Here is a 13,668-nt window from a genome sequence, read left to right as displayed (position 1 = left end):
TTTTGTTGAGGCGGGACGCCATCATGTCCACCTTTGGTTTTTCCCAACGGTTCACAATCATGTGGAAGACTTCTGGATGAAGTCCCCACTCTCCCGGGTGGAGGTCGTGTCTGCTGAGGAAGTCTGCTTCCCAGTTGTCCACTCCCGGAATGAACACTGCTGACAGTGCTATCACATGATTTTCCGCCCAGCGAAGAATCCTTGCAGCTTCTGCCATTGCCCTCCTGCTTCTTATGCCGCCCTGTCTGTTTACGTGGGCAACTGCCGTGATGTTGTCCGACTGGATCAACACCGGCTGACCCTGAAGCAGAGGTCTTGCCAGGCTTAGAGCATTGTAAATTGCCCTTAGCTCCAGTATATTTATGTGAAGTGACGTCTCCAGGCTTGACCACACGCCCTGGAAGTTTCTTCCCTGTGTGACTGCTCCCCAGCCTCTCAGGCTGGCATCCGTTGTCACCAGGACCCAGTCCTGAATGCCGAATCTGAGGCCCTCTAAAAGATGAGCACTCTGCAACCACCACAGAAGAGACACCCTTGTCCTTGGAGACAGGGCTATCCGCTGATGCATCTGAAGATGCGATCCGGACCATTTGTCCAGCAGATCCCACTGAAAGGTTCTTGCGTGGAATCTGCCGAATGGAATCGCTTCGTAAGAAGCCACCATTTTTCCCAGGACTCTTGTGCATTGATGCACTGACACTTTTCCTGGTTTTAGGAGATTCCTGACTAGCTCGGATAACTCCCTGGCTTTTTCCTCCGGAAGAAACACCTTTTTCTGAACTGTGTCCAGAATCATCCCTAGGAACAGCAGACGTGTCGTCGGGATCAGCTGGGATTTTGGAATATTTAGAATCCACCCGTGCTGTTGTAGCACTACTTGGGATAGTGCTACTGCGACCTCTAACTGTTCTCTGGACCTTGCCCTTATCAGGAGATCGTCCAAGTAAGGGATAATTAATACGCCTTTTCTTCGAAGAAGAATCATCATTTCGGCCATTACCTTGGTAAAGACCCGGGGTGCCGTGGACAATCCAAACGCAGCGTCTGAAACTGATAGTGACAGTTTTGTACCACGAACCTGAGGTACCCTTGGTGTGAAGGGCAAATTGGGACATGGAGGTAAGCATCCTTGATGTCCAAGGACACCATAAAGTCCCCTTCTTCCAGATTCGCTTTCACTGCTCTGAGTGATTCCATCTTGAACTTGAACCTTTGTATGTAAGTGTTCAAAGACTTCAGATTTAGAATAGGTCTCACAGAACCGTCCGGCTTCGGCACCACAAACAGCGTGGAATAATACCCCTTTCCTTGTTGTAGGGGTACCTTGACTATTACTTGCTGGGAATACAGCTTGTGAATGGCTTCCAACACCGTCGCCCTGTCGGAGGGAGACGTTGGTAAAGCAGACTTCAGGAATCTGCGAGGAGGAGACGTCTCGAATTCCAATCTGTACCCCTGCGATACTACCTGCAGGATCCAGGGGTCGACTTGCGAGTGAGCCCACTGCGCGCTGAAATTCTTGAGACGACCCCCCACCGGACCTAAGTCCGCTTGTAAGGCCCCAGCGTCATGCTGAGGACTTTGTAGAAGCGGGGGAGGGCTTCTGCTCCTGGGAAGGAGCTGCTTGCTGCAGTCTCTTACCCTTTCCTTTGCCTCGTGGCAGATATGAATGGCCTTTTGCCCGCTTGTTCTTATGGGAACGAAAAGACTGAGGCTGAAAAGACGGTGTCTTTTTCTGTTGGGAGGTGACCTGAGGTAAAAAGGTGGATTTTCCGGCTGTTGCCGTGGCCACCAAATCCGATAGACCGACCCCAAATAACTCCTCCCCTTTATACGGCAAAACTTCCATATGCCGCTTGGAATCTGCATCACCTGACCACTGTCGCGTCCATAAACTTCTTCTGGCAGAAATGGACAGCGCACTTACCCTTGATGCCAGAGTGCAAATATCCCTCTGTGCATCTCGCATATAAAGAAATGCATCCTTTAAATGCTCTATAGTCAATAAAATATTGTCCCTATCCAGGGTATCAATATTTTCAGTCAGTGATTCCGACCAAACCACCCCAGCACTGCACATCCAGGCTGATGCGATAGCTGGTCGCAGTATAACACCAGTATGTGTGTATATACTTTTTAGGGTATTTTCCAGCCTCCTATCAGCTGGATCTTTGAGGGCGGCCGTATCAGGAGACGGTAACGCCACTTGTTTTGATAAGCGTGTGAGCGCCTTATCTACCCTAGGGGGTGTTTCCCAGCGCGCCCTAACCTCTGGCGGGAAAGGGTATAATGCCAATAACTTTTTTGAAATTAGCAATTTTTTATCGGGGGTAACCCACGCTTCATCACACACTTCATTCAATTCATCTGATTCAGGAAAAACTACAGGTAGTTTTTTCACACCCCACATAATACCCCTTTTTGTGGTACTTACAGTATCAGAAATATGTAAAGCCTCCTTCATTGCCGTGATCATGTAACGTGTGGCCCTACTGGAAAATACGTTTGTTTCTTCACCGTCGACACTGGAGTCAGTGTCCGTGTCGACCGACTGAGGTAATGGGCGCTTTAAAGCCCCTGACGGTGTTTGAGACGCCTGGACAGGTACTAATTGGTTTGCCGGCCGTCTCATCTCGTCAACCGACCTTTGCAGCGTGTTGACACTATCACGTAATTCCATAAATAAAGCCATCCATTCCGGTGTCGACTCCCTAGGGGGTGACATCACCATTACAGGCAATTGCTCCGCCTCCACACCAACATCGTCCTCATACATGTCGACACACACGTACCGACATACAGCACACACATAGGGAATGCTCTGATAGAGGACAGGACCCCACTAGCCCTTTGGGGAGACAGAGGGAGAGTTTGCCAGCACACACCAAAGCGCTATAATTATACAGGGACAACCTTATAATAAGTGTGTTCCCCTTATAGCAGCTTAAATATCATAAATATCGCCAAAAAGTGCCCCCCCTCTCTGATTTTACCCTGTTTCTGTAGTGCAGTGCAGGGGAGAGCCTAGGAGCCTTCCTACCAGCGGAGCTGTGTGGGAAAAATGGTGCTGTGTGCTGAGGAGATAGGCCCCGCCCCCTTCTCGGCGGGCTCTTCTCCCGATTTTTTCTGGAATCCTGGCAGGGGTTAAATACATCCATATAGCCCAGGGGCTATATGTGATGTATTTTTAGCCAGTAAAGGTAATTACATTGCTGCCCAGGGCGCCCCCCCCCCAGCGCCCTGCACCCTCAGTGACCACAGTGTGAAGTGTGCTGAGAGCAATGGCGCACAGCTGCAGTGCTGTGCGCTACCTTTATGAAGACAGGGACGTCTTCTGCCGCCGATTTCTGGACCTCTTCTCTCTTCAGCATCTGTAAGGGGGCCGGCGGCGCGGCTCCGGGACCCATCCAGGCTGGACCTGTGATCGACCCTCTGGAGCTAGTGTCCAGTAGCCTAAGAAGCCCAATCCACTCTGCACGCAGGTGAGTTCACTTCTTCTCCCCTAAGTCCCTCGTAGCAGTGAGCCTGTTGCCAGCAGGACTCACTGAAAATAAAAAACCTAACAAAACTTTTACTCTAAGCAGCTCTTTAGGAGAGCCACCTAGATTGCACCCTTCTCGGCCGGGCACAAAAACCTAACTGAGGCTTGGAGGAGGGTCATAGGGGGAGGAGCCAGTGCACAACAGCTAGTGGTCAAAGCTTTTACTTTTTGTGCCCTGTCTCCTGCGGAGCTGCTATTCCCCATGGTCCTTACGGAGTCCCAGCATCCACTTAGGACGTCAGAGAAAATGTATTTAATGTTTCTTCAGGAAACACACTTACTTGAGCGCGATGTTATTCAGTTTTATATGCTGGGCTGGACGATACTCGGCTCAGCTTCATACACATCAAAGAAGAGAGGAGTGGCAATATTAATTAAGAGAAAGATCTCATATGAAGTGTTTACAACTAAAGCTGATCCTGAAGGTCCATATTGTGTCTGTGATGCGAAAGTAGCTGGTACTAGATATCTACAATGTGCTGTGTACGTTCCTAATGTATATTCTGTAAACTTCTTCCAATTACTTACAGCAGAACTACAATTGTTTGGCAATCAGCCTAATTTAGTCTGTGGTGATTTCAATCTGATTTCTTCATCGTCATTAGACAGACAGATTGTAGAGGGCAGATGCCGATATGCCTCCCGAGGTTAGGTATTCCTGCCTTCATGAGACGGATGCAGCTACTAGATGCATGGCGCTCCTTCCAGCCGACTGAAAAGGTATTTTCCTGTCTTTCCGCAGCATATCATACCTTCTCCAGGATAGATTATTGAAGGGTTAAATCTCCTCTGTCATTGTGCATTGTGTAAATATTGTTTCTTTTTCTTTTGCCTTGGATTTAGCTTGCATTGCATAAAATGAATATAGCTCCACCCATAGTTTGTTGGGAACTGTGTGAAATCACCACCCCTAGATGAAGTACTAGGCTGTATCCTACTTCCCCCCATGTAGCCTGTTTTACCCCTCCTATGCAGTAAAGTTAAACCAATAAAGTATTTACTTTTGCCTACCCCTCCCTGGACATTCCAATCCCTCCCTAGACAATGATGCCTTATATACCATTGTTATGAACAATAAACGGAGAGTGATTCTTAATTACATGGTGTCGTGTATAATCTGTAATTTTAAGGATTGCTCTCACTGACGTCAGTGGCCATCAAATCGAGGGGTACAAGAAGAGGCTGATATCCTTTCAAGTGGGGGCTCAGTCCTGGATTCAGTTGATCGCCCCCGAATCGGTAAGATAGAGAATTCATTGTCTGTCTTTTCCGTAAGGGATTGCGTTCAAACACTGAATTTGAACTCGCTCCGTGTTCCGGGAACACGTGACAAGGTAATATTTAAGTCCGGGACTTAATATTACGAAGTTTTATGTAAAAACATAAAACAGGTATCAGGGATACCATATAATCTTTAATGTCTGGGACTTAAAGATACGTCTGAGAAAAGCGCAATTCTCCAAAGACGTTAGTATCTGGGATACTTAAAAAAATAGACCTGGGGTCTATACGTAACGTAGAAAATACCCCGATTTGATCGCCTATATTCTTGTATGTTTGTAGTGTGATAAGTTCTTATGTTTGGTCCAGACGGCTGGTAAGTTTTCGTCTGCCAGATATCTTTACTCAAAACACTTTTCTTGCTTCCTGTTTAAAACGCTGTATTTTTTCTGACATCTTGTACGAAGGTAAGCGTACCCGTCAAAAGATTTCATGTTCTCATTATACAGATAATATTGTGATATTGTCAATGACTAATTAACTGGTGTTAACTAATGCATGCATAGAAAGTTTTTGTAAATTGCATAGAAAGTCTTTTTGTTGTGAAGTTGTATAGAAGGTTTTTTTTTAAACTGCATTTTTGTTGTGATATTGCATAGACAGTTGTTATAAGTTGTTGTAGAAATTGCGTAGAAAGCTGGTGTAGATTGTATTCTTTACTATGGGAGGGGGTCAGAGTAAGACAGTCATTTACCCCCCACCTTTACCAGGAGAAACATGTAAGGAATATGTTGCCCGTAACTCCACCACAGATTATTATTTAGTTAACCCTTGGGTGGATAACTTAGCAGGATGGACAGAGAAAGTTGGCAGCCCCAGTCCATTCCCCCGTGACGGTATTAATTATCCCTTTTATATGGACATGGTCAAAGGTCTTTGTCTGGAAGACAAGGAAGCCTGGCCATGGTACGATCATGACCCACAATGGGACATGACATATATGCGTGCTGGAGGAGAGCAATGGCTCACGATAGCACCTCATTGGTATGACAAGAATATCAAGCAGAAACAGCGTAGAATAAAATCTGTAACTTCCAGACTGCATAAAGCTGAGGAATTTAGAAGCAACAAGTTTCTGAAAAATTCTTCTCCCCCGCCTTACAATCCCCTATACCCCTCCTTAAAAGACACAGATCTGTTAGCTGCAGTTGCTTTGTCACGAATTCCGATGCAAAGGGGAGGGGGAGGAGGGGAAGGGGAAGGAGAAGGAAGCTCAGTTGCTTTGTCACGAATGCCGATGCAAAGGGGAGGGGGAGGAGGGGAAGGGGAAGGAGAAGGAGGCTCAGGAGGAATAGCCCCCCCTGACAGTACCCTCCACATAGACGTAACCACCCCCGCCCCTAGTGCCCCTACTCCTAACAGACAAACCGCCTCCCGCCGCAACGCTGACTTAACTATTGCTACTGACAACCCTCTCACCCCCTCCACAACGCGATCCGGCACTGGTTTCCTCGGTGTCGCCACCCACCTGCCCTTCATGACAGTAGGGGATCAGTTGTTAAAGAAACCCATTGAAATAGAGGATTTAGACAGAATTGTTAAGAACTGTCCCAAACCCACTGTTGCACCTGACGGCTGCATAGCTTACTTGAAAAAGGCTTGCACAGGACGCAGCTATACTCAAGAAGATATGAAGCTGATCATAGATGGGGTTATAGACCATTACAACGGGTGGGATTGGAAAAAGATTCCCACCATAAACACTCCTACCATCCTTAACGATGCCGTTCGCTACCCTCTCAATACTGGGGACGGTGTAACGGAGATGTGGAAGGAAATTGAGACCCATATGAAAGAGATTTTTAAAACCCGGGCTTCTCTTCCCATTGCCGTAGCATGTAAACAAAAGCCCACTGAAACTGTCACTGAGTTTTGGAAGAGGTTTAAAAAGTGTTGGTCTGAAGATGCAGGTCTTACTCTTGTAGATACAGACCATTTACTAATTTCTACCTTTGTAAATAACTTGTTGCCATCTGTTATGGTCCCTGTTAAGCAAGGTGTTTCTTCCTGGACCTCTGATAATATTAAGGAATTTGAAAAGCACTTATATGAAAAGGAAGCTGCAGGATGCTTTGATGTTAAAAAACCCTTGCAGAATGCCCCAACTCATAATTACCAAAATCACAGAAACCGGGGAGATAGACGCCAGCAGCACTTTACTGGCCCACCCCGCAATCCAGCCCGATATCAAAACCCACAAGCCAGGCCACCCCACCCCCCTGACTCTGCCAGCAGGAAACAAACCTCCTGCTTCAACTGTGGAAGGGACGATCACTGGGCAAGGGATTGCCCTTGTCCCCCACAAAACCACCGACAGCCCCAAGCTCCGGCTCCCTCCCGGGATCATCCCCGACAGTCACACAACAACCCCTTTCAGGATCATGTCCGATTCCGGGTTGACTGGCAGGATCCCTCCCGCTGACGGGGCCCGGAGGAGGGTATCCCAGCCTTTGCCCAACTCACCAGACACTGGAAGGACCCACCGCTACTAACCTTGATTATAGGAAAGAGAGCAATCCCTTTCCTGGTAGATAGCGGGGCAACTACTAGTGTTTTGTGTGTCGACCTGTACGATGGTCATTTGGAAAAGACTGCTCCTTCAATGGGAATCAATGGGATACCCACAGATGCTTACCTGACAGATGCCCTTAGTGTCAGAACCACGGGAGGCACGTATATGGGTAAACACAATTTCACTGTAATACCTGAATGTCCAATTAATCTTCTGGGAAGGGATCTTCTTAGCAAACTCGAAATCTCCATTCTCCCTTCACCCACTGGCAGTGGCCTGGAGGTTGAGTCCCCACACCTACCGGTGTGGGAAGCAACAGACATTACACCTGATTTTGACAAAGTAAACCCTGCTCTATGGTCGGAGGGTCCCTATGACACTGGCCTCATTCCTTGCACACCATATAGAGCAACCCTGAAACCTGACACACAACCTGTCTATCAAAAGCAATACCCCTTGTCACAAGAGAAGGTTGAAGGTCTTAGACCAATGATACAACAGTTTCTCCAACAAGGCATTCTCAGACACATAATTTCACCTTACTGCACACCAGTCAACCCAGTTGCTAAGTCAGATGGCAGTGTAAGGTTTGTACAAGACCTTAGGGCAATTAACCAACTCATTGTGCCTATAGCACCCATTGTACCTGACATTAACTCACTCATTTCAGCTATCCCTGCAGATGCTGCATTTTTTTCGGTAATTGATTTAAAAAATGCATTTTTTAGCATTCCAGTGGATGCACAGACACAGTTACTTTTTGCCTTTTCTTTTGAGGGCAAGCAACTCACCTGGTGTCGTTTACCCCAGGGCTTCATTGACGCACCTGTTGTGTATAGCATTGTACTCCAGGCCACATTGGGGCCCTGGCACCCTCACCATGGTTCAGTCCTGCTACAGTATGCAGATGATCTGCTGCTCTGTAGTCAAACTGAGGAGGCCTGCCGGGAGGATGGTATATCACTGTTAAACTGGCTCTGTGAATGTGGACACAAGGTGTCCAAAACAAAAATGCAATGGTGTAAGAAGCATGTGGATTACTTAGGTTTTGTGCTCACTCAGGGGGAAAGGAAAGTCAGTCCACAGCGCATTCAGTCTGTATTGGGCCTGGTCACCCCAACTACCCAGAGAGAACTGCTGTCTTTTCTGGGTATGGTAAATTACTGCAGACAGTGGATATCTGATTGTTCCTATTATGATAACATCTTGAGACAAGCCACACTGAAAGACAAACCTAACACTGTACAATGGTCACAAGAAATGTTAACTGCATATGAAAGCTTAAAGTGTATGTTGATGAAAAGTCCGGCACTTGGCCTCCCCAACTATGTACTACCTTTTCATTTGTTTGCAAGGGACAATTGTAAAACCATGGCGGGGGTGCTCACACAGTTTCATGGAGGAAAGTTGCGCCCAGTGGCATTTTTTTCCAAAGTAATGCCTGTCACAGTGCAAGGTGTGCCTGCTTGCCTCAGGGCACTTGCAGCCTGTGCAATGGTAACTGAAATGGCCACCACACTCACCCTAGGCCACACAACAATACTTCACACCACTCATGATGTTCTAACCATTTTAAAAGGGTTACACACACAACACATGTCAGCTCAGCGCCTCAGTGGATATGAGGTTCTCCTTTTGAACAACCCCTCACTCACCATTAAGTATGCCACCAACTCTTCAGGTCCTGCACCCATTCTCAACGCTCTACTGGGGCTCAAAGGTCCTGAAGACCACCCTCCTGAACCCCATGACTGCTCAGCTTCCATTGAGTCAGAAACATCCCCCAGACTGGACATGTCCCCTGTCCCTGTCCCCGACGCGGATGTCATTTTTGTAGATGGTTCCTGTAGCAGACCCAATGACACCACGTACCAAGCGGGTTATGCTATTGTCACTCTCCCTGACATTATTCTGGAAGCACAGCCCATTCCTTACCAGTCAGCACAGGCTGCAGAGCTCATTGCTCTCACAAGGGCTTGTCACCTTTACCGGAATAAACCAGTCACCATCTACACTGACTCCAAATACGGGTACGGCGTCGTGCATGACCATGGGGTCATTTGGCGACGCCGTGGTTTCCTTGGAGCTGATGGAAAAGGCATATCACATGCCCAACTCATCTCTGACCTTCTGCATGCCATAACCCTGCCCTCTGACATTGCAATCCTCCATTGCAGGGCACACACGGGGGGGAAGGATGCAGTCTCCCTTGGAAATGCTCTTGCTGACTCTGCTGCCAAACATGCGGCCTCACAGCCCATCACTCAGGCCCACATGTCCATCATGACCCCCCCAGCTCTCGACAACCACTACCTGATCACCCAGTTGCAGGCCTCAGCCTCCAATGCCGACCTAGCTGACTGGACTTACCCAGTTTTGCAGAAGAATCCTAAAACAGGATTAATCTGCAAAGAGGGGAAACCTTGTATACCCCAGTCCAGTGCACATGCATCACTTGTCTGCGAAACAACCCCAACAACCCTGACAAGGCAAAACATCAGCATCTTGAATACCCCACCACACCCTTTACACACCTGCAAATTGACTTCACCCATATCCCAGGTATTGGTAAACAGGAGTATGCCCTGGTCATTGTAGACATGTTCTCTCGATGGCCAGAGGTATTCCCCACTAAATCTGAGGATGCAAAGACAGTTGCTAGGATCCTAACTCAGGAAATCATCCCCAGATGGGGGTGCCCATTGCAAATCAATAGTGATAAAGGCTCCGCCTTTACAGCAAAAATTACACAGGCCTTGGTAAAGGCCCTGCAGGTGGAATGGAAATTCCACATCCCGTATCACCCGCAGAGTTCAGGGGTCGTAGAACGCATGAATAGGACCCTCAAAGACAAGCTTAGGAAGGCCACAGGGGGTACCTTCCATAAATGGAAGAAGGTCCTTCCTATTATCCTAGCAGAGATCAGAATGACCCCACAAAAGACTTTGGGTTACTCCCCATTTGAAATACTAATGGGTAGGCCTTTTCCTACACCCTGGGCTAAGAAACCATTAGTAATACAGGAGGAAGATCTAGAACTCATCAGAGAAGAGTATGTCAGGTCCCTGATAACAAAACTGAATGAAATTGAACATGAGGTTGTTTGTAAAAACCCTTTGAATCCACAGGAACCTACACACCCCTTTAAAGTCGGAGACAGAGTCGTGGTGAAGGTGCTCCCCAGGAACAAGAACCCAGGAGACTTCACCTACGGTCCAGAGACAGAGGTCGTAGCAGTAACCAGAACAGCAGTCCTGACAGAGGAAAGCCCCACCTGGATCCATGCATCCCGAGTGAAAAAGGTTCCTAGACCAGACCTAGAGAGGGAAGCAAGTGATTCCAGCGAGGTACGAACGGGGGCAGACAGCCCTGACCTCCCACCTAGCGAAGACAGAAGAACAGAGGAGGATGAGGAACCTGTCCCCTACCTCTATCCTGGGGACTATGTTGATAATCCTAATGGTCCTCACTTGCCAAGCTACAGCTGAAGTAGACATTACACAAAAATCCGGCACCTACACATTTTGGTATAACTCCTCCAATACTGAGGTTGCCGCCTATAAAATAGATTTCTGTACCATTGCTCCCTGTCTTAACAAACATTATGCCTGGCAGTGTGATCAGTATGGTACACGTAATACCCCCACTGAAGCCTATATTTGTGTTACTAGTAAATATTGGGGAAATAAATGTGCGTATTGGGGATCAGTGGGATGGAATTCTGGCCATAGTTATGGATACCAGCCCAAAGAGGCTCTCTCAAGAAAAGACAAATATGGTGAGTCCCTGCTTACCCGTCTTACCCTTCATAGACAAAACAGATGTGATAGTAAATTCATATTAAGCATAAAACATCCCCAGTCTACTGATGCAGGCACCTATGTCCTAGGTGAATCCTTTTTTTTTAAACCCATCCCTTACACCATTCTTGTTACAGGATATGCTTAACAATGAAAAGTATGCCCAGCTCAAGCCCCCTAAACCACGCCCCAACCTCTTGAAACCTCATATAACCACCTTCAAGGATATGATGGCCGTTAACAATCCCACCTTTAAAGACACCCTAGCTATTGAAACTGGTTTCTCTGACATCAATTTCTGGTTAGAATGGATGAAGTATAGTGCTAGCAAACATAATAAAAGTAACTGCTATGTCTGTGGCAAATCTAGGCCCCACCTAGGTACAGTGCCCCTTAATATACCCCTAGAACAGGAACATTGTTTTTTCAGCCTTTTTAATGACACCAAAACAAATGACAGTCAGTGCGAAATGTGGAAAAGGGAATATCCCATATTGTCAAAAAATCCCAACCCAGGAAGCACCATAACCATATATCCTGGAAACTATACCTGTTACACATCTAACACTACCACAGGTAGAAATTTAAAAACCTTCCCACCAGGGTACTGTGCAAATAAAAGAACAACTGTTTTAGTTAACCAAACTAGATCACTAGGTGACATTTATTATATATGTGGGGATATGAAGCTTAGAACTAAATTAGACACACCATGGTATGGTGAGTGTGCCCTAGCCAAAGTCATAATGCCACTCCTAATGATCACCGATGACCCCACTCCTCCCTCTAATACTCCTGCTAATCGAAAGAAAAGAGCACTCCCAGGAGGTAGCTTTGACCCCCACGTATACATTGATGCTATAGGGGTCCCAAGAGGTGTTCCAAATGAGTTCAAAGCTAGAGATGAAGTGGCTGCGGGTTTTGAATCATTGTTCCCTATAGTAACTGTAAATAAAAACGTAGCCTGGATTAATTATATATATTATAACCAACAAAGATTTGTTAATGATACCAAAGATGCTCTTAAAGGTATAGCTGAACAGCTAGAAGCCACTTCCCAAATGACATTTCAAAACAGAATGGCCCTTGACATGATTCTAGCAGAAAAAGGCGGTACATGTGTTTACATTAGTAAGGTGGAAGGCTGTTGTACATATATTCCTGACAACACTGGTCCCAATGGTAAGGTTACTTTAGCCATAAACAAATTAGAAACCTTATCCATAGAACTTAAGAAAAATTCAGGTGTTGATAACCCATGGAGCCAATATTTTGGGTGGATTGAAAATTGGAAACAGGCTCTTGTGCAAATAAGTATATTCATAATAATAACTTTAATCTTTATAGGTCTCATAGTTTATTGTGTGATTCCCTGTGGAAAGAAACTCACATCTAAAGGTATTGACACAGTCTTGATGTATTATGATGTTACCACTAGCCCCATCACCTCCTCTGATAGCAAAGGCCCCGATGATTATGTTCAATATCTAAAAAATTGGAGAAACAAAAAGGGGGCTCTACAGAAGAATCATGTCGTATAACAATCATGATTCTAAGAGGGGATTGAAGGGTTAAATCTCCTCTGTCATTGTGCATTGTGTAAATATTGTTTCTTTTTCTTTTGCCTTGGATTTAGCTTGCATTGCATAAAATGAATATAGCTCCACCCATAGTTTGTTGGGAACTGTGTGAAATCACCACCCCTAGATGAAGTACTAGGCTGTATCCTACTTCCCCCCATGTAGCCTGTTTTACCCCTCCTATGCAGTAAAGTTAAACCAATAAAGTATTTACTTTTGCCTACCCCTCCCTGGACATTCCAATCCCTCCCTAGACAATGATGCCTTATATACCATTGTTATGAACAATAAACGGAGAGTGATTCTTAATTACATGGTGTCGTGTATAATCTGTAATTTTAAGGATTGCTCTCACTGACGTCAGTGGCCATCAAATCGAGGGGTACAAGAAGAGGCTGATATCCTTTCAATTATATCATGGCATCTACTTCTTTATTTTCCAAACTGAAACAGGTGGAGATGGAACCGATATGTCTATCAGATCATGCTTTATTAAGGGCTATATTGCCGTCAGGGATTGACAATGGTCCATATAGACAATGGAGATATCCCACTGGTTTATCATTTATGTCAGAGTTTCAGGATCATGTGGTGGGGGCATGGGAATATTATAAAATGCACAACTCTGACATGCTAGAGGACAACCCGGCAATTTATTGGCAAGCTTTAAAAGAAGTTCTTAGGGGGACTATAATATCTTATGCAGCAGCTAAGAGGAAGGCTCTGTCCCAGGAGTATATTGAGGCGCAGCAGAAATTAATGTCTACTTACCATACCAATCAAACACATCAGACCGCTGCCACGAAACAAACGTATCTCGGGGCAAAGACACATTTTATAGCAATAGTTACTAAGTTGGAGGGGGTTTATTCTTTCAAAAAAGATGCCAGCCACTTTAAATTTGGTAATAATACGGGTAAGCTATTTTCAGAGGCCAAAATCCCCCCATGGTGG

General features: G+C 46.1%; 1 long non-coding RNA gene across 1 annotated transcript; it reads left to right on the top strand.

Annotated features, from left to right (window-relative positions):
* The first annotated feature begins 4,319 nt into the window (after window positions 1-4,319).
* LOC134984445 (uncharacterized) lies at window positions 4,320-13,023 on the top strand. The gene is made up of 2 exons (XR_010191750.1): window positions 4,320-4,780; window positions 10,463-13,023. It is a non-coding gene; the product is annotated as an uncharacterized LOC134984445 (long non-coding RNA).
* Window positions 13,024-13,668: the final 645 nt, after the last annotated feature.

This window comes from Pseudophryne corroboree (assembly GCF_028390025.1).
Source record: "Pseudophryne corroboree isolate aPseCor3 chromosome 3 unlocalized genomic scaffold, aPseCor3.hap2 SUPER_3_unloc_55, whole genome shotgun sequence".
Taxonomy (NCBI): domain Eukaryota; kingdom Metazoa; phylum Chordata; class Amphibia; order Anura; family Myobatrachidae; genus Pseudophryne; species Pseudophryne corroboree.
Note: the sequence above shows the minus strand (reverse complement) of the source record. Positions and strands in the feature narration are given on the sequence as shown.